General features: G+C 38.8%; 2 long non-coding RNA genes across 2 annotated transcripts in view; one reads left to right on the top strand and one right to left on the bottom strand.

Moving 5' to 3' along the window:
* The window catches only part of LOC103676781, a 70957-nt gene extending 54570 nt beyond the window's left edge, over nt 1–16387 (bottom strand). The window contains exon 1 of the long non-coding RNA XR_572212.2: nt 15560–16387. This is a non-coding gene — a long non-coding RNA (uncharacterized LOC103676781). The remainder of the gene's footprint in view (nt 1–15559) is intronic.
* A 153-nt stretch (nt 16388–16540) lies between these two features.
* LOC103676782 lies at nt 16541–25170 on the top strand. The gene is made up of 4 exons (XR_005831977.1): nt 16541–16683; nt 16853–17161; nt 24180–24261; nt 25131–25170. It is a non-coding gene; the product is annotated as an uncharacterized LOC103676782 (long non-coding RNA).
* Nucleotides 25171–25503: the final 333 nt, after the last annotated feature.

Below are 25503 nucleotides of genomic sequence, written 5' to 3'. Positions count from 1 at the left end.
TATTATAATAAATTCTGTGTTGTTCAACATCCTGCCAATCAGAATTATCTTTTCATTCATTCATTCGGTAAATATGTGCTAGGCACTGTACCATGTGCTTGGAATATTTTGTATCAGCAAATAAAACGGGCAATAATCCTTGCCCCTGTGTGCTTACATTTTAGTTGGTAGTTGTGAGGGGCTGGACCATGAGGCAGTAATAATGAAGTCTGCTACAGTGCTACCATGTTGTTAGGCTATGATGATATTATAAATAAGACAAATAAAGATATTCAAGTATATGTTTTTTTAAAAGGATTAGCAACTTTGGCAAGGTGATCAAAATTAATACCACTAATAAAATGATATTATGAACATCATGTACTTTCTTTTTTATTTTTTTAAAGAACTTTATTTTTTTTAGAAAGGAAAAAAGGGGGGAGGAGCCGGGGGAGAGGGAGAGAGAGAATCAAAATCAGATGTTTAACCAACTGAGCCACTCAAGTGCTCCTGACATCATGTACTTTAGATAGGATGCCCTAAAACGGGCATAATATCACTATGTGATATTCTGGTCAGATATGTGTGACTTTAATCCAATCCTGATGAAACTTCAGACAAATCCCAAATTATAGACATTCTATACAAAAGGAAGTATCCTCCAAAAATGTGAATATCATAAATGCTGAAGGTTTTTTTTTAACATCAATTTTAGGGGTGCCTGGGTGGCTCAGTCATTAAGCATCTGCCTTCATTCAGCTCAGGGCGTGATCCTGGCGTTCTGGGATCGAGCCCCACGTCAGGCTCTTCCGCTGGGAGCCTGCTTCTTCCTCTCCCACTCCCCCTGCTTGTGTTCCCTCTCTCACTGGCTGTCTCTCTCTCTGTCAAGTAAATAAATACAATCTTTTTAAAAAATAAATAAATATCAATTTTAGCATTCTTTATTGCCAGGAATTTTATACCAAAAGATCATTATTCACATTTCTGTATCTGCAGCAAATTTTGACTCTATTTACAGAATATCTTCTTGAAGCATGCATTTTGACACTGTTTTGGGGACTGTCTTCACTTGAATTACATAGCAAACAAAGCCTGAACAAATTTGAGGACTGGCACTTCGTTGGGAGATGTAATCCAGGGACAGGGAGAGTGAGGAAATAAGCAAATGAGGCCGAAGAGGGTGCATTACTAATCTGACCACAGTTTCATGAAGAGATACGGTAAGGATGTCTTTGGGAAAATCATACCTAGAAAACAAAAGCTTAATTCTGATGTTTTGCTTTATTTATTATAGTGTTTATTCAGTGGCTTTACTGAGCACCTACTCAGTACTGAGCACCTGGCTTAGTATTAGAATACCACTGAGGATTTCACCCTAAGTCACCTAATTCTCAACCGCATGGATATATCTACACCTTGTGTTGAGTTTTTCTGTTCAGAAGTCCTTTCAAGTCAAATGATTTTCTATCTCCTTTTTACTGAGAAGAGCTAAATGAGCAGTTGAGGTTCCATTTCTACATAGGAGAGGCTTAAATGGTTGGAAGTAGGTCTTAGAACTTGTACTCCATGTAAGAATGAAAACTATTTTTTTTAAGATTTTATTTATTTATTTGACAGAGAGAGAGACAGCCAGCGAGAGAGGGAACACAAGCAGGGGGAGTGGGAAAGGAAGAAGCAGGCTCCCAGAAGAGCAAGGAGCCCGGTGCGGGGCTTGATTCCAGGACCCTGGGATCACGCCCTGTGCCAAAGGCAGACACTTAACAACTGAGATACCCAGGCCCCCCTGAAAACTAATTTCTTTTTTTTAATAATAATTTATTATTATGTTATGTTAGTCACCATACAGTACATCCTTAGTTTTTGATGTAGTGTTCCATGATTCATTATTTGCATATAACACCCAGTGCTCCATTGAAAACTAATTTCTTGACCTCTCTTGATTTAAGCCTTTATAATATTTACCTTGAAAACTACTATAGACTTATATTCAGAAGAAAGTAAAAAAAAAAAAATCATTCTAAAGCCAAATAGAAAAATGTGTGGGTATTAATATGTTTTGGGGGATACCCTGAGTCATTTCCCTCCATTGGTTAAAAAAGGGCATTTTTAAGCAAAATGGTGCCACAGTAAAAGAAATTTGTTTTTGCTATTCCTCCACTCTCCTCTTTTTCATGTTTCTTCCCTACCCCCATAGACATAAGGATCTTAAATATTCATGCTGCCCTTGCCTACCTATGGCAACCCCTGATCTTGCCTTTTCTAGACAGTGCTTCATTTTATTTATTCTTTTATAGTGCCTTTTATACTAACCTCCTGCCATCACAAAGTGCCATAGACTGGGTGGCTTAAACAATAGAAAAATATTTTCTCACAGTTCTGGAGACTAAAAGTCAAGATCAAGATGCTGTAGGGTTTGTGTCTGATGAGAGCTCTCCCCTTGAGATGCAAATGGCCACGTTCCTACTATAGACACCTATGGCCTTTCCTCAGTGAATGCATGGGTGGGGGAGGTGGGTGGAGAGCAAGTTCTCTGGTGTTTCTTCTTATAGGGACACTAATCCTATCAGAAGAGAATCCCACCCTTATGACCTCATTTAACTTTAATTACTTCCTTAGAGACCTCATCAAATACAGCCACACTCAGGGTTAGGACTTCAGCATGTGAATTTTGGGGGGATGCAAACATTCAGTTCACACCATCTCTTGTTGTAAGTCTTCTCTCAAATCTTAACTTTCCCCTAGCATAGCCTTAGAGACTTGTTTTGGCTAGGTAGCTATTGTGATGAACTAATCTGTCAACAGACTAGTTCTGCTCTTAAAGAGTGATTCACACAGGAAAGCAGATAGAGTTTTATCTGTTAGAGAGTATCAGTTTGAAAGAAGCATTTTATTAATTCATCTAACCATCAAGCGTTGCTGGCCATGCTCAGCCCTATACCCAAGCATTTGCTAGATGCTTCAGAAACGAAGGCATGTGATGCCTAGGCATCTATTTTTTCCCCATTTCTGGCATATACCATTTTGGATTTCTCATTATTAATGGTATCATTGAAGTTCAGAGAAGAAACTTCAATAACAACGAGAACAAAGATAGGCATGCCTGGGTGGCTCAGTTGGTTGAGCGTCCGGGTCTTGATACCAGATCAGGTCATGATCTCAGGATCCTGGGATGGAGTTCCGTGCTCAGCACGGAGTCTGCTTGCCTCCCTCTGCCTGCTCCTCCCTCCCTAAAATAAATAAATCTTTAAAAAAAAAAAAAAAAGAATGGGAACAAAGATATACAAATCATACTTTCTAAATTTAAGTTCTAGTTCTATATAATTTATTAATAATCCCAGAAATGAAGACAATAATAAGCCTTATACTATGGTGATTTGTGAGGAAATTGATTCACTTATTTTGAAATATACTGTGCCAGCTACTAATTTATTGCTTCTCAGCTCTAAATTCCCCCTTCATTCACTCTCTGCAAAAACTCCCCCTTAAAATGAGCACAACTAAACTTTATCAGTAGAGACCATGGGAAGGACATTGCAGAAAGAAGAGGGTTTCTCTTCCTGGTTCCTGATTGTTGCATTTTGCCTTTTCTAGTTCCTGCTGTATCATCTATCAGTGGTGCAAGTATGTGGGGAGGAACTTCTGGCTCTGCTCCAACTGTATACCCAAAGTGCACAGTCCCCCAGCAACCTTGCAGACCCCAGCCCAGGCCCAGTGACCACCTCAGGGTGGTTACTCCAGTGCGGGCACCATGCACTCTAAGCCTTGTGCTCACAACAGGGCCTCAACTCCCTCTAAGCCTGACAGCCTTGGCTCACCTGCACTAGTGAGGGAGACCAGGTAGGGCGCTCTTGCAGCAGGCAAGAGATAATGACATCTTTTAACTAGGGTTATTGAAGTAGAGATAATGAGAATGGTTGGTTCCAGATACAATTTGGAATTAGAGCCAATAAAACTTACTGATGGATTGAATGTGGGGTGTGATTTAAAGTGAGAAACTAGATATTTGTACCAAGCAATGGGATAAACAATAGAGGCATAATTTATTGAGATGGAAAAGATTCAGGGAAGTCCATTATTTGGGAAGTGGGGAAGGCAGATGGAAATCAAGTTATCTATTTTAACCATGTTTAATTTGAAATAATTATGAGACATACAAGTAAAGATACTGAGTAAGCAGTTCGATATACTAGCCTAGAACTCAGGAGAGAAAAGAAGGTTGAACATACAAATTAGAGTCATCAGCATTTAGATGGTTTACTAAGCCATGGCTCTGGATAGGATTACATGAAGTCTAGATAAAGAATAGAAAGAAGGAAAAAGAAAGGGGAATGGAACAGAGGGGAGAGGAAGAGACAGTTCTGGAATAAATACAGAGTAAGCTTAGGAGAGAGATTGAACCATCAGCTGTGGTATTAGCTTGTCATGGGTGATCCTGGTAAGAAACTTTTTAAGGGTATCAGTATAAACAAAACCAGTTTAACACTAATAACAGCTCTAGACCTCTGAGGGCTGCTTTTTTTCAAATCTTATTGATTGCACTAATATCTTCTATTCCTTCAAACCAACCATCACATTGTTACACTAAACCACTTGGAACTGTACTTTCCTTCTTTTATTTCAGCCATTGGTTTGTCAGCAAATTGGAAAGCACAGGTGGGAACTGATGACATTTGAAACATTTTTATTTTCAGGCATTTATACCATCTTTGTTACCATTTGAATTTCAGGTCTTGCTCTGACAAACTCAATTTTACCTGAACATTAAGTAAATGAAAATCAGCCTGGGAACTGTGAGAATAGATAGGGTTGGGGTCCTCATGTCTGAGATGTTCTTGGCTCGATCTGAGCTCTATCCAACATCATTTGCTCCACCTTGCTTCTTTCAACATTAAGCATATATTAATTGAACTCCTTTCCTTGCTCTAGTTTCTTCATACTATTTATCATTACCTGACATTATGTTATGTAACTTATTTCCTTATCTGCTTACTGTCTGTCCTACCCTCACTCCCATGTAGAACAAAAACTCCACGAAGTCACAGACTTTGTTTTATTCATTCCTGTTCTATATGCTGTCCTTGGACGAGTGGCACATAATTGGTGCCCAATATTTGTTGAACAAATGAACTTACCAGAAATTAGCTTGGTTAAAACAGAAAAAAATCACGTAGTACAAAAATTAGCTTGTTTCCTCCTCGAAATTAAAAGGGATATATTATGTAATGATTGAACTATGGTAACTGGTAATGAATACACACAGTACACAAATGTTAGTACAAGTCCTGACAAAGCTTTTTAAAAGATAGTGTGCACATCAGGGAGTTCACAGGTTACTCAGGCTTTTGTCATTCTCTCTGAAGCTGGACAGTGTGAAAGGGAAAGGTCTCTCCTTCTGTTTATATTTGTACCTTCAGTGTGAGAGCAGCGAAAGAGAACAAACATGGTGGGGGAACATCTGAAGGTCAGCTTTAGGGGCACCAGATTAGGAATGAGCTACACAGACATCTCACATCCATCATTCATTTATTCATTCATTCTGTATCTCTCTCTTTCTTTCTCTCTCTTTGCTATTCTCTCTTGTGTTCTGGCTCCCCTTGACCAACTAAAATACCCACCCTATCCCTAATTTGCCTTCAAAACGGTATACCTTTCTCCAGAACAGATGATCTTAACCAATATGCTAATTTTTAGAGTCTATTAAGCATATCAACCTATTGTCGGTTTTGCATGTTGCCTTCCCCACCCCCTGCCCCAGTATTCTCTCTTTTGACTTTGTTTAATTGGCTCCAGCATAGAGACTGGCACTACATAAATGTTAGTTCCTGTTTCTCCCTCCCTTAAGACACACATAGATGAAGGGGCACCTGGACAGCTCAGTTGGTCAAGTGTCTGACTCTTGATTTTGGCTCTGGTCATGATCTCAGGGTCATGATGTCCAGCCCAGCATCAGGCTCTGTGCTGGGCATGGAGCCTGCTTGAGATTCTCTCTCTCCCTCTGACCCTCTCCTCTCTCTAAAATAAATAAATAAAATATTTTAAAAAAAGACACACATAGATTAAGCATCTTCTTCAGACCAAGTACACACCAAAAATTAAGAAGACACAATTTTACTTTCAATGAGCTGATACTCCTGCCAGGATAATAGCAGTGCTGGTGTTGATACGGATGGAGTTAATGTGGTTTTATTTATTGAGCCTTCCTTCCCTGGCTCCTGGATCAGGGAAAAGTAGAGGCTTGTTCATTTCTATCACCTTTCGTGAACATTAGCATGTTTTATAAATTTTATGATTACCTTATTATACAGTTTGTATTGACTATAGATTTTGTGTACAGATACCTTCAAGGATTGATTATGTAACTTCTTTTTCAAAAAGACTCAAAGTCTGACTATAATCCTGTCACAGTGGCCTGGTTTCAGTTTTTGGAATATTCCAAGCTTCCCCTTCAAAGCCTTGTTAATGCTCTCAGTATGAGCCTCTCTGCCTGGAATGCTCTCCTCTTGGCTCTTAGGCACAGCCAGGTTCTCCAACATGAAGCCACCATAACCATCTTACATAACAGCCAATGCTATCACTATACCTAATCATAACACTTATTTGTTTCCTTTGTGAGACTTGACATCATTTATAGTTATTTCAATGACTTGTTTTTAGGTTTACTGTCTTCTTCACGAAACTGTGAGGCAAATCTTGTCTGTCATGTTCATAGCTATACTCCCAATGCATAGCAGAGTACCTGGCATATAATAGTTGTTGAGTAAATATTTGTCAAATGACTGGTTAAGTAATGAGAAAGACAGCAAAAGAGGGGAGGAAAGATGGAGAGAAAAAGAGACCTGCACAATCCTCAATCATCTTGCTCTTCTGAACTCTTGAAGGGTCTACTGTCTGTTAATCTTCAAAACTCTTTCCTTGTATACCTCCTAAAATAATGCATTTAAGTGATACATGCCTCACATGTTTAAGTTGATATCTATAATTTTGCATTCTAAGTTTAAGTAAATGCAAACAATAAATATCCTGTATATTATAAATAGCATTTAAAATAAATCTATTACACAATATTCTTTGAAATTTATCCAATGGGACATAAAGACAATAAAGATTTAATATCCACCACTATTCATTTTTAAAAGGCACAAACATTCAGCCATACCACTCCTAGACATCAGTTGGAAAGTAGTATAGAGGTCCCCTGAAAGACATATACAAAAGTACTCATAGCAACTTTATCCACAATAAACAAAAACTGAAGAAAAAAACAACTGTTCCTCAGCAGTAGAAAGGCCAAGTAAATTATGGTACATACATATGTACATACATACATATATACACTGGGATATTATGTAGCAATGATTCTCCAACTCTTTGGTCTCAGGACCCCTTTATACTCCTAAAACTTACTGAGGACACCAATGACTTTTTAAAATCCATTTGGACAGTTCTATCAACATGTGTCATATTAAAAACTAGAACTGAGACATTTTTAAAATGTTTATTAACCTAACAACAATGACATGGATAAACCTTGAAAAAGTTATGCCAAGTGAAAGGAGCCAGACACACATACACACAAATATTGTGTGATTTCACTTATTGGAAGTACCTAGAATAGTTAAATTCATAGAAACAGAAAAGAAAATGGTGGTTGCCAAGGGCTAGGAAGAAAGGCAAACAGAGAGTTATTGTTTAATGCATAAAGAGTTACAGTTTGGGAACAGAAAATGTTCTAGAGAAGAATGGTGGTGACAACTGCATAACAATGTGAATGTACTTAAGGTCACTTACCTATACACCTAAAAATAGTTAAAATGGTAAATTTTGTTATGTATATCCTACCAAATTAAAAAATAACAATAATAAATCTATTCCATGTTAAGGTATATATTTTTATATATGAGTGTATCTTCCAAATAAAAATATTAGTAAGAAGTAGTAGCCTTATTTTTAATTATTGGCAAGTCTTTTAACAGTCAGGCTTAATAGAAGACAATTGAATTTTGATATCTGCTTCTATTTCAATCTGTCACAATGAGTTCTTTTGTTAAAGTATATGAAGAAAATCTGGCCTTACAAAAATATATAATGGAAAAGAGAAAGATTATTTTAATAATCTTCTCAGAAAATTCTGAATTGCCTTCTTTAATACTACATCAAAACTTGATAAGCGGTAATTTCTTAAAATACTGTTTCGTTAATATATGCAGATCTTCCAAATACTGACATACTTCACTGTATGTCAGAAAAAGCACATTTGTTAATATCACCACCAATCTCAACAGAAAAGTTGTAAAGTACTGGGAAGATATTAAGCCCAGGATAGTGAATATAAATTTTCCAAAATTCCATTTTTGCTCAAAAATGCAAATTTTATCAATGTCAACAAATATAGTCAGTTGTTTGCCTTGAAGTAACAGGCTCACTCCTTTTTTGTTTTTAACAAAGTATCTGCCAAACACTTGTCTGAGTAATCATAGTTTGCCCTTGTTTTTTTCAAGTAAAAATGAAGTTCTAGGAAAAAAACCAACCAGTTCAGTTCACAATTCAGTTGCACAAGTGCTTTGTTTTTTATACAATCATCATACTCCTATATGCAGCAGAAGTACTTCATGTGTATTTTCCATTTCATCATATATAATATTAAGAAGACACGTACTAGTCTCAGTAACCTATGAATGGAAGGAAGCTTCTTCAATCTAATAAAAAACTATGAAACACCTATTTCTAATATCATAACTAATGATAAAAAACTGAATGTTTTCCCTTCCAAGACTGAAAACAAGGCAAGGATATTTGCTTTCATTGCTTCTACTCAACATTGTACTCAAGAATCTAGCCAGTGCAATAAGACAAGAATTCATCTGTGAATAAAGACAGTTTTATTTCTTTCTGTTCAATCTATGCGCTTTTTATATATATGTGCTTTTTTTATATATATAAATTATATATAATAACATTATTATATATAATTTATATATATATATATAATTATGAGAAATAATTACCAAAAAGCTGCTAGAATTAAAAAGTGGATTTAACAAATTCACAGGATATAATATAAAATTATATGTAATTAACAACTGGAAACTGAAATGTAAAAAATAAAATTTTCAAAAAATAGAAAATACTTAGGAATAAATCTAAGAAAATTTGTGCAAGATTTTTGTATCCTGTAAACCATGATATATTCATGAGAGAAATTTAAAAAGATATAAATAGAAATTTAAAAAGATATAAATAAACATATACCATGTTCATGGATCTAAAGATTTAATTTTTTTAAGGTGGAAATTTTCCCCAAACAAATCAAAATCCCAGTCTTTTTGTAGAAATTGACAAGCTAATTTTAAGCTTTCCATGGTAAACCCAAGCATCCAGAATAACCAAACAACTTTCGAATTCTTTTCCTCTTGAGTTCTTTAAAGTGGGTATGACGTTTAAAACAAGGGCTTAAAACAAATTGGCTGTCAACATAGATGTTATGGACATTAGAAGAATAGTAACACAACACTATAAATAATATTACAACAACAAATTCAACAACATAGATGAAAAAGACAAATTTCTTGAAATTTACCACGTGCCAAAATAGGCACAAGGAAAAGCAGAACAATAAACAAATTGAATTGTTATAAAAAACCTTCCCCCAAAGAAAACTCCAGGGTCAGACAGTTTCACTACTGAAAACACTGAAGTTACACAAATGATTTTCAGGAAAAAGTGGAGGAAAGAACACTATCCAACTCATTTTATAAGGCCAACAGTTATGGGCTGAATTGTGTCCCCTCTCTCCAAAAACTCATATGTTGAAGTCCCAACTCTTAGTACTTCAGAATATAACCACATTTGGAAATAAGGTCTTTATTATGGTGATTAAATCAAAACAATACTGTTAGAGTAGGGTCTTAATCTAATATGACTAGCGTCCCTATAAGAGGAAGAAGAGACACCATGGGCACGTGGTTGCATAGAGAAAGGCCATGTGAAGACACAGTGAGAAGACGGCCATCTACAAGCCAAGGAGAGAGGCATTAGGAGAAACCAAACATGTCAACAACTTGATCTTGAACTTCTCGCCTCAGAACTGCGAGAAAATAAATTCTGTTGGTTAAGCCCAGTCTGTGGTATTTTGTCACAGCAGCCTTAGGAAACTAACATACCAACATAAGCTGAATACCAAAACCTGACAAAGATGATATTTAAAAAATTACAGACCAATATCCTTCATGGAAAGAGAGGCAAAATCCTTAACAAAACACTAGCAAATCAAGCAGACCATACATAAAAAGAATAACACTTCAGGACTCAGTAGGATTTACCCCAGAAATGCAAGACTAGTTTAAGAATTTAAAACCAATCAATGTAATTCGCTAAAAAAGATAACCAATATGATGATTTCAATAGATACAGAAAATGCATTTGACACAATCCAACATTCGTTCCTGATAAAAACTTTAGCAAATCAGAAATAGTAGGGAACTTCCTCAAATGAATAAAGGCATCTATAAAACACCTACAGCATAATTAGCAATGAAAGACTGAATTGTTTTCCCCTACAATGGGAACAAAGCAAACATGCCATTATTACTACGTGTATTCAACATTGTACTAGAAGTCCTAGTCACTGTGAGAGGAAAAAGGAAATAAATGTCATTAAGATCGAAAAGGAAGAAGTAATATTGTCCCTATATGCAAATTACTTGAATATTAATGTAAAAATCCTAATGAGTCTAGAAAACAATTACTAGAACCCATAAGTAAATTTAACAAGGTCACAGGATACAAGGTTCATATATAAGAACCTATTTAAAGCAAGCATTAAACATATATCTTTATATACTAATAGCAAACTATTGTAAAATGCAATTCAAAAATCCACTCTGTTTACAGCAGCACAAAAAAAATAACTATGCATAAATGTAACAAAAGATCTTTATATTAGAAACTACAAAAGACAGTTGAAAGAAATTAAAGAATACCTAAATAGAGAAATATACCATGTTCATGGATTAGAGGATTCAATATTAATATAACAATGCTCCTCAAACTGTGGTATTATTAAAGTATAGATATATAGGTCAATGAAACTAAATACAAAGTCTAGAAACAGACCAATAAACATACAGTCAATTTTACAAAAGTGCCAGTGTGATTCAATGGAGAAAGTCATTTTTGCAATAAGTAGTGCCGTAGCAATTGGACACTGGACATCCATATTAAGAAAAAAAAAAAAAGGACTATTGATCCTGAAGTCACACCATATGCATAAATTAACCTGAATTGGGTCATAGTCCTACACGTAAAACCTAAAATTATAAAACTTTTGGAAAAGAACATCAGAGAAAATATTTGTGTCCTCAAGGTAGACAAAGATATTTCAGAGGACACAAAAAGTATGGATCCAAGGGGGGAAAAATTCACGCTAAGGTGCCAGCAGTTTTAACCATCGTTGCTTCTGCATCGTGAATTAAAACATCAATGCACTGAAAAAGGCAAATAAATAAAATCCTAAATTATTATGAAAATAATGACTCATGGACCCTCCCTGAAAATTCTCAGGCAGCACCCCCCCCCACAAGGATTCTCAGACCACACTTTGAGAATAGCTATTTTGCAATAATTAAAAAGAACGGACTGTGGTGTATGCAACAATGGATGCATCATACAGACATAATGTTGAACAAAAGAAGCCTGGCAGAAAAGAGAGCATACTGTATAATTCAATTTATACAACTTCCAAGACCAGGCTAAAGTACTCTATGGCATGAGAAGTCAGAATAATGGTTATCTCTGGGATAGGGGAAGGAGATTAACTAAGAAAGGTCATAGTGGGAAGGGGGATCACCTATATCTCGATTTAAGTGGTGGTCTGTGCATTTTACTGTATGGATGTTATACCTCAATAAAAATACAAAAAGAATTTTATAAACAAGTTCTTAATCTTTAACAGTTTTATATAATTTCCCCCCTTGAATTTATATTTCAATTCCACTTCCCTGCAGAACATTATTCTAATGAAACATATGTCTATATTTAAGTCTTTTGTCAAACATACTCTAGTACCTTTACACAACAAAACCACAGGCATATTCTCAAGCCAGTCAATTTCAGGGAAGAAGCCATAATGAAGCTGAGAATCTGAGAATTCTAGTTTGAGGACGATGGACCATAACATTTATTTGGTATCTCATACTTAATTGTTAAATACCTTTCATTCTATATATGGCTTATTTCACTAGAAAGTTTCTAAAAGGCAGGATGCATCTTGGATCTTCCATAGCTGAGGGCCTGACACATAGTAGGTGGCTCACTGATTCATTTTCTCATTCACTCATGCAACAAAAATTTCTTCAGCATTTTATTTATGTTTAAGGCTTGCTAGCCTCTCTGCCTATAATGCTGGGTAAGTGAAGGGCTCAATAAATTCCCATTGATAATTGATTGATAATTTTCAGCTACATTTCAGAAAGAGTATAATTCTCTTTCTCCCCCAAATTCCAAGTACGGGTGCTCTACCTGTCTTACTAACCCTGTTGTAAAAACGGGAACACCAAGACACTGAGATTAATTAACTGACTTGTTTAGGGTCATGCACTTCATCATGAGTCAAGTGAAGATTAAAACCCTTAGAGGTTCTTTTCTGGACTGAGGTGCTAAGGGAATTCATTCAAATTGACTAGAGTTCATATTTCATTTAAATGCTCTCATTTCACTTCTGCTACATCCACCTTCTCTGACTTGTATTTTAGGACCTGCAGTCTGAATTGGTTTACTTCTACTTCAGACCCTGTCAAGATAAATTAGACACTGAGGGTCCACGACACCATCTGAAGTACAAGTGCTATTAGTTGAAAATACACAAGCAGTTTTATATTTCAGTATTGTATAGCAATTCTTTGGAGAACCTATTTTCTATTAAAAATGAAAGTGGGAATAATAAACCTAGGTGAATTTTGAAAATGTTAAAAAATTTGATTTTACTATATATCCTCAGGTAAGTATAGCCAAAGGAAGGCAGAGTAATAGTAAATATTTTTATCTCCTGCCAATGCATCTACAAACCATTCTGTTGAATAAGATCTGGCAGGTTCCTGACTGTGAGCAGAGATAGGGTAACAACTCTGATGATACATAAACTGGTATCAGATACAGGCTCCATTTTTTGCTGTAATCATCCATCCATAGCCTAGCCCGCTCAGCTGACAAGACATGTTATTAATAAAATGTACTGTACCACAAGTGCATTGCCCTACATGGTGTTTATCTTGTTGTAAAGTGTAATTGTCTGAAACAATAGCCTCTGTGAAAAGATATGTTATGAGCTGTGTAAAGAGCAAAATAATTTCGACTAATAGTGGTAGTTGTTAGTGAAGAATTAAACCATAGATTATGCTGCACAGACTTAACAACTCAGCCTTGCTTTTAAGGTTCCTGTGAGATAGCCTTGAATTTCATGCCACACCTTGTGGATAAATGAAGATCCTCCACCAGAATGTAAACTCATCGAAGGCAGAGAATTCCAACTCATTTGCCAATGTCTCACTAGCACAAAGTGCAGTCCTTGAAAGAATTGACATTTAATATTAGTTAAGTAAAAAAAAAAAAAAAAAAAAAAGAATAGGGAAGAAATGGAACAAGTTTCAGGTTCAAGACAATAACAGCGTTCTACCAGGTTGTGACTCAGAAAAATAGAGTGGGATCCAAACTCCAGGAGACTGGTATTAGTGGAAAGAGAGAGGGTAAAATGGAAGCAGTCTGAAATCAAGTCGCTGAGGATACCACGTGGCACTCCCATATTGCTGAGGCAGACAGAGAAGCCCTGGGTATAGAAAAGGATGAAGCTTGTCCTTGGTCCCTACTGCTCTCCCCGCCCCAGCCCCACTGGATAGGATCCAAACAAGTTCTTGCATCTTTCAACCTGGATTCTCCTGGCACAACAAAAGGAGCTTTGGATCTCTAATTCTCACTAGTGGAATGTTGGGTGGAATAGCTGGCAGGTGACTGCACATGGCTTAGGGACCACTGTGACGGGCTAGGACAAGAGCAAGGCCTTAGAGAGGCAGGCAGATGGAGCGTCAGATCCTGAAATGGAGCCTTTCCATTGGGATAGTAAAAAAAGTATACGAAGGAAGATAGAAAAATTTAGAAGTGATGGAGGAGAGTAGATACAGAAACATTTTGAAGTAGAGGAAAGGAAGGTTGAAGGAGCCTGCTGAGACCTCAACCACAGCCACTTTTCCTTATTTTTTTCCACAGCAAAATTTTATGTTGTTTGGATTATATCCTCCCACACGCTCACAGAAAGTGATTTCTCTCTCTCTCTCTCTCTGTCTCTCTCTCTCCCCAGTGTGAGAGGTAAATTATGTTTGGCATCATCCTTTTTACAAACTGTTAGTTTAGGATGTGTATGTGACACAATTCTGCCCGATGGGACTCAGTTCTGCCAGAGGCCTTTAGAAAATAGGGTTATCCTTCCTTTATTGTGAGAAAGAGAAAGACAGAAAGAGGTGGGAGACAATATCCCCCTTCTTTGGGCAATGCCCTTCCTGCACCTGATGCCAAAAAAGCAGAAGCTATGGTACAGCCTTGAATGGAGATGGCAGGAGAGAGTGTCATCGGAGAATGGCAGAGCAGAAAGAAGAAATCCCCTTGGGTCCTCGACACCAACCTTGAGTTACTCAATTAACCAATATAGGAACAACTTTCCTTTGAACTTATTTGATGAGATAATAAATTCCTTCTCTTTCAAAAGCCACCACTAGTCAAGTTTTCTGTTGCTTGTATTTTGTCGATAGCTTGATCTTTTCTTGTAAAGGTGAGAGCATGTGTTTGAATGTGAAATGTGGGATTTGAAAGTTTGAAACATATTTCAGCTTTCGTCTATAGCCTCCCTCCATCTTTCTCCTCCCCCCCCCTTCCCCATGTCTACTGGACTCAGATGAGGGCCAGGGGTCACCAGACTGGACGCAGAAAGACTTCTCTATTTTTCAAGATTTAGTCTTTCCTAGCTACAGCCCACTGTCTTTGGCTCCTTCTTTACTAAGGACATGTTCTGTCCCAGGAAACTCCTCAGTCACTGCAGGAAACAGGTTTTTTGGGCCTTGCCCCAAGAGTTCCACAGACATACCCAGATATATCTGAACCCCAAGCCACAGCTTAGACTCAAATGGGGAGCCCCAACCACAGCATCATTCTGTACCTGTAGCTAGCGATGCTTTGTGGAACACAAGTGGAGAATGAAAATGGCCAAGACTTAGGGATGGGAGAAAGTCTGCGAATGCAGGAATTAGCATGGCTTTACTAGATTATAAATCTTACGAAGACCACTTAGCACCCAGCACAGAACTCAGTTAGTCTCAACACATGTGTATTAAATGTAATTGAAATGACCAGATTGCAGGCTGAAGGTCAAATGGCTTCCTTTTACAGAATCTTCTATCCAGAGAATGCCTTTCAACCACCACCACCACCACCACCACCTTCCCCCCAAAACAAAACCTTCAATGTTTTCACCTCTGTTATCTAAGTCTATTTTTTATAATACACTTTGAGACAGGCAGCAAGAATAGTTTTAACTTACCAGGAGGAAACGAAGACACAAAGAGATGATCTGACTTGGCCACGGTCCCAGAGGGCATCCGTGGCAGAGCTAGGATGGTCGCTAAGTCCCTGGGGGCTCTCAAGCCATTGTTCTGATGTCCCTGTATGTAATTGTTTTGATGGCAATTTCCCTGCTTCTCTCTCACTGGCCTGCTAATCACGCATGTCAATCACATTCAGGACGGCCATGGGCCTAAGGGTCAGCCACAGTCTCAGGAGGACGTAATTCAAAAGGAAAAACAAGACACAATAGCGCACTTTCTCCTTCAAGCATGTATGTCAGTTGTGGCCTCGTCTAAGTCTGACAGTGTGTGGAGAGAGGGTTGCATTTTTTTTTTCTTCCCGGTGGAGAAAGGATGTATCGAGTGCTCTGACCACAGCAGAAAGCCCAGTGAGAAATCCACCAGTGTAAGATCCTCTTACTAGAGAACACTCAAGGATATTGCAAGAGTTCTCCACCCACTCTCTAAAGAATCAGGAGGGGTGTCCTCTTTCTTCCTCCTCAGTGAGTCTCTGTAGCTTCACTCCATCTGTTAGGCAAGCCTGGACGGTGGAGCAGTAGTGTAAACCTTGACACAGATGCTAATTACCCTTCCCCTACGGACCACTTGGCCTTCTTTCCTCATTTCACTTTCACTTTAGAGAGCAGCATCTGGGGCCCACGAGACGGGGTTCCAGGCCTGGACCTGGAAAAGGCCCCGAGGAGAGGCGCGCGTGCGGCCGCCAGGGCGGGGTGGGAAGGGGAGCGTGCGCGGGGTGGAGGCCGTTCGCGTGAGGCGTGGATCCTGGAATGTGCGTGTGCGCGGCCCTCGAGCACCGCCCGCGCGGCGCCGATTGGCCGGGGGCGCGCGGCGGGGGAAGCCCTTGGCTAATCTCCTGCCACTCAGCCGGGTCGACGTCGGCGCCGGGGCCGCAGCGCGGCACGCGGAAGGACAAATAGTCCCCGCGGCGGCTCCGCGCGCCCCTCCACGGCTCGGCTCGCCCCGCCCGGGGCTGCCGGGGCCCGGAGGCCCGGGCGGCGGGGGAGGGGCGGCCTCTGCGGCAGCTCGACCCCCGCTCCCCTTCTTCGCGGCCTGAGGAGTGGATGGCGCTCCCTTGAGAAAAGTAATTGGATTCCCGGCTCCCTCCAGCCGGAATCGGCGGAAATCGGTGGCTGAGCCTGCAGGTTGGGGGGCGGGGGGCAGAAGAGAGGTCGGGGAGCAGCCGCTTGGGAAGGAAACTTGGTGAAAGCACCACTCTGCCCTGACGTGTTGGCGTGCTTGTTTCTGTACAGGCCGCGGTAGAAAGCTGGGTGGTAAGGAAGGATCAACGGAGATGACCCCTGGTGCCCCAACCACCTGGCACGTGACTCTTGCCCCTCCAAGTTGTCATCATTCCGAAATTCACCTGGTTGCTGATCTCCGGGAAGAGAAATAATTTGGAACGTTTGAGTGTTTCAGCCACCACCACCTCGTTTTTCTCTCAGAGCTCTACTTGGAGCTAAGATGGAGAAAGAGCCCTGCCAAATCTGGGATCGGAGATAACTCTTGTTAACCGGGTACCTCGGGAGAAAATAACATTCTCACCAGAGTCATCCAGGAAGGTATCTCAGGTCCTTGCTTTAGCAGTAGCGAACTTCCCTAAACTGTCGTTCTTTGGGGAGATGGAGCAGAAGTGGGAGCCTTAAGCAGAGTTTTTGGCTGAAATGATAGGAATGTGCTAGGAATTTAAGTGACTAACTCATCCCTCTTGAGATTGGTTTTTCGTCTTATTTACCATACTTCACTCATTCATTCATCTTCAAGCTTTTTTATGGGGGGGGGGGGTTCTATGTGCCATTCTCTGATGTACTTACCAGGGGTATATCAGTGAATAAAACAAGTCCGTGCACTCATGGAATCCGTTATAGTTCAGGCAATACATGCAAAAACAAGTAGATACACAATAAAATGTCATGTAGTGGTGAATGCCATGAGGACAAAACAGAGTAGAAGGACAAAGATACAGGTGAGAGTAGTGTGGCTTTTTAATACTTTAGGTAAATTGATATAGAAAGGCCTTTTTGATGAAGTCATGTTCAAACGGTGGTCTGAATGAAATGAGGGAGAAAGCCAGGCAAATGTATGGGGGAAGGAACTTTCCAGGCAGAGAAAAGAACAAGTATGAAGGCTCTCAGGTCAGAGTGTTTGGGGAGCTTGAATTAGTGGGAAGCAAGGAGGCCAACATGAATGCTATGCAATGAGCAGGAAAACAGAGGTGGTCTTTCTGACTTCCTTCTTCCTCTGCTCCGATCTAACCCATCAGAATAATCATTCTAAATCTTCACTTTTAGTACATCTCTTGGTGCTTCGATAGTTTCATGGCTGTATTTTCTACTCCATTAAATTTAAATTCTTTTGACTAATTGTCAAATTCTTGCCCCAGTCTAGTTCCCTCTTAACCAATGAACCATTTTTCAATCTACTCCTTTAGTTCCAGTTATGTCTGTCTCTCAAGTATATTTATGTTAACTTATTCCTATGTATATTTGTTTATGGATCTACCCTCACACAACTTAGTATTGATTCAGTAAGGATGTATAGTTGAAGGTGACCTAAAATCCAACTCAAATTGGCTTAAATAGAAAAGGGAATTTATTGGCTCACGTTAACTGAACAGTTCAAGATAGTTTTGTTAGACATGGCTTGGCTGAAGAGTTCAAATTATGTCGTCAAGATTTGGATTCTCCCTGATACGTTAGCTCTTTCCTCTGCTGTTGGCTTCATTCTCAGGCTCCACAAATGAACAACCAGCAACTCTAGGCTCACACTATCCTCACTACCAGCAAAGGTCAAGAGCCTATTCCTAAACCAATCACTGTTGCCAGAGAAAGAGATGCTCAGATTGGCCTGCACCAATTGATAAGCCCATCTCAAAAACTGAGTCCACCAGTAACACATGAATGGCACAAGAAGGTGCTTTTAGGAAAATAGGAGTAGGTTATCAGAGGAAGGGTGGATATGTCTTGGGAAATGAGAACAGCAGACATACCACACATCCCTGTTCTCTTGATTCTTCTCAAACATTCTTCCCACTATATATGCCTTCAAAATGTTTATGCCTAGTCAATGCAATATTATTTACCAAAAAATATGCTCACTTCCTCCCCAAAGAGAAATGATCCAAATTCTTATGTAGTTACGGAAGATAACTCCCAAGTCCAGGACAGCAGGGTAATAAGCATGTTTCTCTATTATAAAACAGTATAGTTCCTCAAGGTCTAGTAACCTAAATCTCTGAGATAAAATTAGCCACAAAAAAAAATTAGCTACAAAATACTTAATACATAATGACAGAAAAAGAAAAGAACAACTGCTATGAAAACTCATATTTGGAAAAATGACTAATGGCAAACACATAGTGGTCTTTAATTCATAGCATATATCATGCTGGACAGAAACACCAATGGCTTCCTACCATGAGAGAGGAGAAAGTTCTTTGATCAATACATCTGGCTGCCATATGTTCAACTATTGGAGATTCTCTCATCTATTGTTCCTCCGTGCCATATCTGTAATGGACATTGGGGAGTATAATCCTTCTAGGGAACACACCTCTTTAACATTCTCTTTCCTGATACAGTGGTGATTGAAAAAAAAAAACAACCAAAAACCAAATTGCTATTGCAGAGATAATTAGCTTTTACTACCAAATAGCTCTGATCCTCTTCTGTTATGTAGAATTGTTGCTAGAAAGTAGCTGCATAGGCAGGGACTACATTTTCCAGCTTCTCCAATTAATCTTGGTAAAGTTGTATAATTAATATGAGTGGAAGTGATGTGAATCACTTCTTGCCAATGTGGTTAAGAAATAGATATCTTTTCTATGGTTTCTTTTTCTTCTTCTAGCTGCACTAAAAGGACTCTAAGATCCTAGAGAATAGTCATAAGAGAGCCATGAGATAGAAGGAGTTTGGGTAGCTGAATGACCTTGCAGAAGGCCACTTGCTAATCAGGAATACTGATATTGGACTTTACAAAAGTGAAAAGTAAACATCGGTAGTGTTAAGCCAATCAAACTTCTGCACAATGTGTTACAATACTTAGTGCTAAGCCTAATACTGGCCTTTATTCTCCAGACTTAGGATTTCTCCCACCATACAATTTACTTTACTCTTTTTTTTTTTTTTTAAGTAGGCTCTACACCCAATGTGGGTCTTGAACTCATTCCCTGAGACCAACAGTCCCATGCTCTACAGACTGAACCAGCCAGGTGCCACAATTTTCTTTACTTCTTACTAAGCTTCCAGTCTATTTGCACCTGGCCAATTTCATGGGGAAAACACTCCGAAGTTAGATGTGATCTTAAGCTGCAGTCTTTGCATCTAGATTCCAACACGGGTATTTTTATCTTTCCATAATACGCCTTCGTATACTCCCCACTTAGTGGCCTCCGTTTTGGTTTCTGCCTGAGAATAATTTGAAACAATACTAAAGGAAAAAAAATGAAAAACAAAAAAAACGAAACAATGGCTACTAGTTTTGCAAGGGGGGACATGGGCAAAGTGGTGCTGGAGGGAGTAGAATGGGGTAATGATTACCTTCCTAAGCAGGCAGGAATTGCTTGAGAGAGGCCTGGGTGTGTTCGGACTTCTCCCAAGTGCCAGTCTTTTCCATTTCTTGCCTTCATTGGCATTAAAATTCTCTTGGGGCTTTTCCAACTCTAATGGCTTCAGATTATTGAAATTTCTGTCATATTTGATTGCAGCCTTTAGCAAAAATGGGCACTTATAACAAAGCAGTATTTTTCCCTCTCAGGCTTAGATAAATCAAGTTCAATCCTAAACTTGAGTCTTTCTTATAGGGCCTAACTGAAAGCCAACATGCCAACATGTAATAGTATCTGCACTCTAGTATCTGACCTTTTAGTAACATTTTTTACATTTCATACTTGATAGGCACGTGTTTTGAATTCTAGTATACAACAGGTGCCACTTTAATGTACTACTTTGCTATTGAATTCCCAGCCCAATATAGATGAGGCCTCATCTGAATCAACTGATTCAACATTTTAAGATCTTTCACTTACTAATCCCCACTTCTGGTACCAATTTGTGAATTGTTAGAGCTATTTTAGTTGCAGGTGACAAAATAAAAAACACAAACTTAATTATACAAAAAAGAATATATTGGCTATTGGCTCACATAGCTAAGGAACTAGTGATATATTTAGCTTAAGGCATAGCTTGATCCAAGGGCTTAAGCAATGTCATTAGAATTCTATTTCGTTTCATCTCTTGGCTCTCTCTTCTGTGTTGGCTTCAATCTCAGGCTCCATATGGTGGCTCCTGGCAGCTCCAGTTCACATAATCCTTACTGTTAGCAATCTCAGTGGAAGAGTACGTGCCTTTTTCCCAGAAGTGCCAGCAATAATCTCCTTATATTCTATTGGCTTTGATTAGGACATGTGACCAGAAGAATGATTACTCATGTTGTTAAGAGTGGAGTCCAGTCTCCCTAAAAGACATTGACTGAGAGTAATAGAGGAAAATAGGGTATGGTTACAAAAGAGTGAATGTCTTTTGACAACCAAAAAATCAAATGTCTCTCATTAGATACCAATGTGAAGTGATTCCTAATTGCTTCCTATGTGTTGGTTTTCTCTCCTTCACTGGACTGTAAGTCTCTCTGGAGCAGGATCATGTATTATATGTCTTAACAGTGCCAGCCCAGCAGGCAGTCCTTAGATACTGGCTGATTGATTGCCTCTTCGTGTAACACTAAAGATGGCACACCAAAGAGGGTAAAGAGAGCTCAGGAAAAGGATGATTTACAGAGATGTGGGAAGGGTTAAGGGAACCCACTAGCAGTGGCCATTTAACTGGTAACAATGAGAAGACTTAAGCCTGAAGGAGCAGGGGAAAGGAACTTTTTTTTTTTTTTTTTAAGATTTTATTTATTTATGTGACAGAGATAGAGACAGCCAGCGAGAGAGGGAACACAGCAGGAGAGTGGGAGAGGAAGAAGCAGGCTCCCAGCGGAGGAGCCCAATGCAGGACTCAATCCCCGAACGCCAGGATCACGCCCTGAGCCGAAGGCAGACGCTTAACGACTGCGCTACCCAGGCGCTCCGGGAAAGGAACTTTTAAGAGCTATAGTTTAGAAGGGGATGTCTGACAAACGCTGTGACTATAAATAGAGAAATGCAGCCACTGCCAAATGTGGCCCAGGAAGGGACTGGGGAATAAACACTTGTCCTCTTTCCCCCCACTCTCCAAATTTCTGTTGGTACCTCCCATTGGCCAAACTCAACCAGAAGCTATAGGGTTTGGATGATAGATAAAGTCTGTAGAGGTCAGCCTTCAGTATAGAGCAAGGCAAATAGATGAAAAATGGATCTGGACGAGCAAATGGAAAATAACCAGGACATCCTTGTTATATTCCTTAAAGCAACCCTCAATAAAAACTACTCCTGTTTTGTAAGTGTTAATCATATAGCCTGATTTCCCAAGAAAATGTAATTTTATCTTTTCCAATACACTTGTTAAATATATAACTAATGTGGCTTAATTTTTATAGCATTTCAAGACTTTAACATTCATGAATTCATAAAGCATGAAAAATCTTTTGTTAGCCTATGTAGTTAAAAAGCTATCATCATTGTACCGATATGGAACTCCTCAAGAATACAGTACCTGGTAATCCATCAGAAAGCCCTGGCACAGAACTTGTCAAACAGTGACAAATTTGATAAATGTTTGATGATTTGAAGAATGATTAAATGAATACATTAAAGCATTTAGAGCCAGACTCTAAGTGGGAAACTAGATAGGTTTTCCTTGTTAAAGTTGATGCTAACTAAATAATCTCTACCAATCCTGTTTCTTAAAGTCTGACATTGGCTTAGCTGTTGATCAACGTCTTATCTCATAGAAAACGGAACTGCAATAAATTTTCTTTGTTAACCTCTAGAAGTAAGAAGTTTTATAATTAACTGTCATGCTAATAAACTCACTATAAAGTCCATTCCAGTTAAGGGACTATTACTTATCGTAATCAAAACTGGGTTTCCTTATGGAATTGTCATTTAAGTGTAAGAAAAATAAATGTATTTGCTTCAGTATATAAACTGGCATTATAAAATATCAGTCCAAACTGTTTCTCTAACAGATTTTAGTTAAGCCAAAAATCCACACTTTGATTCTTTGGCAATCTTGTGTATATAGGCCTTGAGCAGTTTACAAAATGTTTTCATATGAATCACCATTTAGTCATACAACAAATAGTACTGAGTACCTACTGCGTGTCAGACATACTCTCTGCCCTTGTAGAACTTACAGGGTAGAGCATTGTTTCTCAGACCTTAATGAGAATGTAAATCACCTGAGGATCTTATGAAAATGCAGGTTCAAGATCATATTGCTAACTAGCTTCTGGGTGCTGCTGCTGCTGCTGCTGCTGGTGGTCTAAGGACAACATTTTGAGTAGCAAGAACCTAATAGGCTCTTTAATTCTCACAACAACTTCATAAGAAATTATCAGTGTTTTTTTATTGTATTATCTTGAGTACTTGTACTATGTACAAAGCACTGTGCTATTAACACTTCAATAAAGATAAACAGTTCAATTGCACAAAGGCCTTTTGGAAACTCACCATATAGAAGGAAAAAAACTAGTGTAACAAATAATTATGAATGTGTGATTCTATTTATATGAAATAGCCAGGAAAGGCAAATCTATAAAGACAGACGATAGGTTGGTGGTGGGAATGAGGATTAATTGTAAATCATCATGAAGGATCTTACTGGGGTTATGAAAATGTTTTAAAAACTAGATATAGTAATGACTACACAGCTCGATAAATTTACTAAAAATCTTTGAATCGTACACACTCAAAAAGGGATGAATTTGTTAGTTGATATAAATTATACCTCAATAAAGTTGTAAAAAAACAATTATGATATAATGTGAAAAAATGCAATACTAAACATGTAGTCAACTCATTTTTTGTAACTGCGTTTAATAGCCAAGAAAATAGAGCTCACAGAGGCTGTGATTTGCTCAAAGTCACATAACTAGTTAATGACAGGGTTAGCATATAAATCTAGTTCTATTAAACCAAGACTAGTCATTGTCCAAACCTCATCGCCAGAGGAGGCATAGAAATGATGTCAGGAAATAGATACCCTTTCACCTCAGTGGAGGTCGTACCTCTCGCAGAATTGTCTTCACCCTCGGCGGCAGAGATCATCCTGCGTGGTGCTCTAAGTGCAATCTCACACATATACTGCAGGTGATGGGCTGTGCAAGCCAGTTCTCTTCTGGCAGAACCTTTGCCTTATCAGGGTTCTTAGATTCAAGCAATGAAAATCAATTCTGACTGCTTTAGTAGCAAAGAAAGTGGCCAACTCACAGAATCATTGAGGGTTGAGAACCAAGCTCAGAGCTGTGCAGCCAAGAACAATGTCCGAAATCATGCTGCAGGAACAAACACAGTGAGAAGCCTGCTATCACCGATGCTGCTAAACATACTGGACTCTGCCCCTTTCTTCCACCACCACCGCTGCCCTGGGAACTTAATTTGGCCACAACCGCACTGTTGCAGGAGAACTGACTGCTATCCTTGTTTCCTTGTGTTTCTAGCTCTCTACTCAAGGCTCTGCAGGTGCTCCTGACTGGCCAAGGGCAGGTTATGTACCTGAATCCAGGCTGCAAAGTATGGATGGTAAAGTATTTGACAACTTCTGTCAGTTTCTAGATAGTGAGAATGGGGCTTCACTTTTCCACTTTCTTCCAAGATTCACATATCACTGAATTCTCTAAGGTAAGAGATGCTGGGCCACCAAAACAAAACAACCAAAAAAAAAAAAAAAGATGTCCATTATAGACTTGCACAAATCATGGTTCATGAAACAGCAGCATCAACACAAAGCAGAAAGTTGTTAGAAATGCAGAATCTCAGGTCCTATTCCAGATCTGCAGAATCAAGATCTGCTTTCTAACACATAGCTGAGGTAATCTGTATGCATATTAAAGTTTTAGAAGTGTTGCTCTACATTATATAACATATATTTCTTTTTAAACTTTTAAAGATCAGTCACCATTAGGCTCTATTCATCCACAGGGTTGCCAGATATAATGCAGGATGCCCAATTAAATCTGAATTTTAGATCAAGAACAAATCATTTTTAGAATAAATATGTTCCCATGAAATATTGGGGACATACTTATACCAAAATTATTCCTTGTATATCTGAGATTCAAATATAACTGGGTATGCTGTACTTTATTTGGCAGTCATAATCATCACAAAACTCTCTCACCACAATGAACGGAAATTAACAAAAAGAAAGGACATTAACGTAACGGCCTAATTTACACCAGTTTTCTATTTTGCCGCAGTAGACTCTAAGTATCCTGAGATCGGAACATGGAAATTCTATACAGTTTCAAACCCACTTTGAGTTCTGCTTATAAGCATTTAATGCTTGAGATCCCCAATGATATGAAGGTGAATGTCCTGAATATTAATTGTTCTGTAGGATGAGTTTATTTTTTATTTTTTTTTAAAGATTTTATTTATTTATTTGACAGAGAGAGACAGCCAGCGAGAGAGGGAACACAAGCAGGGGGAGTGGGAGCAGAAGATGCAGGCTCCCAGCGGAGCAGGGAGCCCGATGCGGGGCTCGATCCCAGGACCCTGGGATTGTGCCCTGAGCCGAAGGCAGACGCTTAACGACTGAGCCACCCAGGTGCCCCGGATGAGTTTATTTTTAAATACACCTATGAATTGCAACTAACTTCATTTAATGAGTTTTGACCAATAGCACCTTTATCCCACAGAACCTGACCACATGAACTGAGTAAATAAAGGAAATGAGTGATGACATCACCATTGGCTTCCTTCTGGAAAATGCTATTATACTTTCATTTTCTTCAAAGGAAAGAGCTTTCAAACATTCTGTCT

Source organism: Ursus maritimus, unplaced genomic scaffold, assembly GCF_017311325.1.
Source record: "Ursus maritimus isolate PB19 unplaced genomic scaffold, ASM1731132v1 scaffold_35, whole genome shotgun sequence".
NCBI classification, from domain to species: Eukaryota; Metazoa; Chordata; class Mammalia; order Carnivora; family Ursidae; genus Ursus; species Ursus maritimus.
This window is presented reverse-complemented; position numbering and strand designations above follow the sequence as displayed.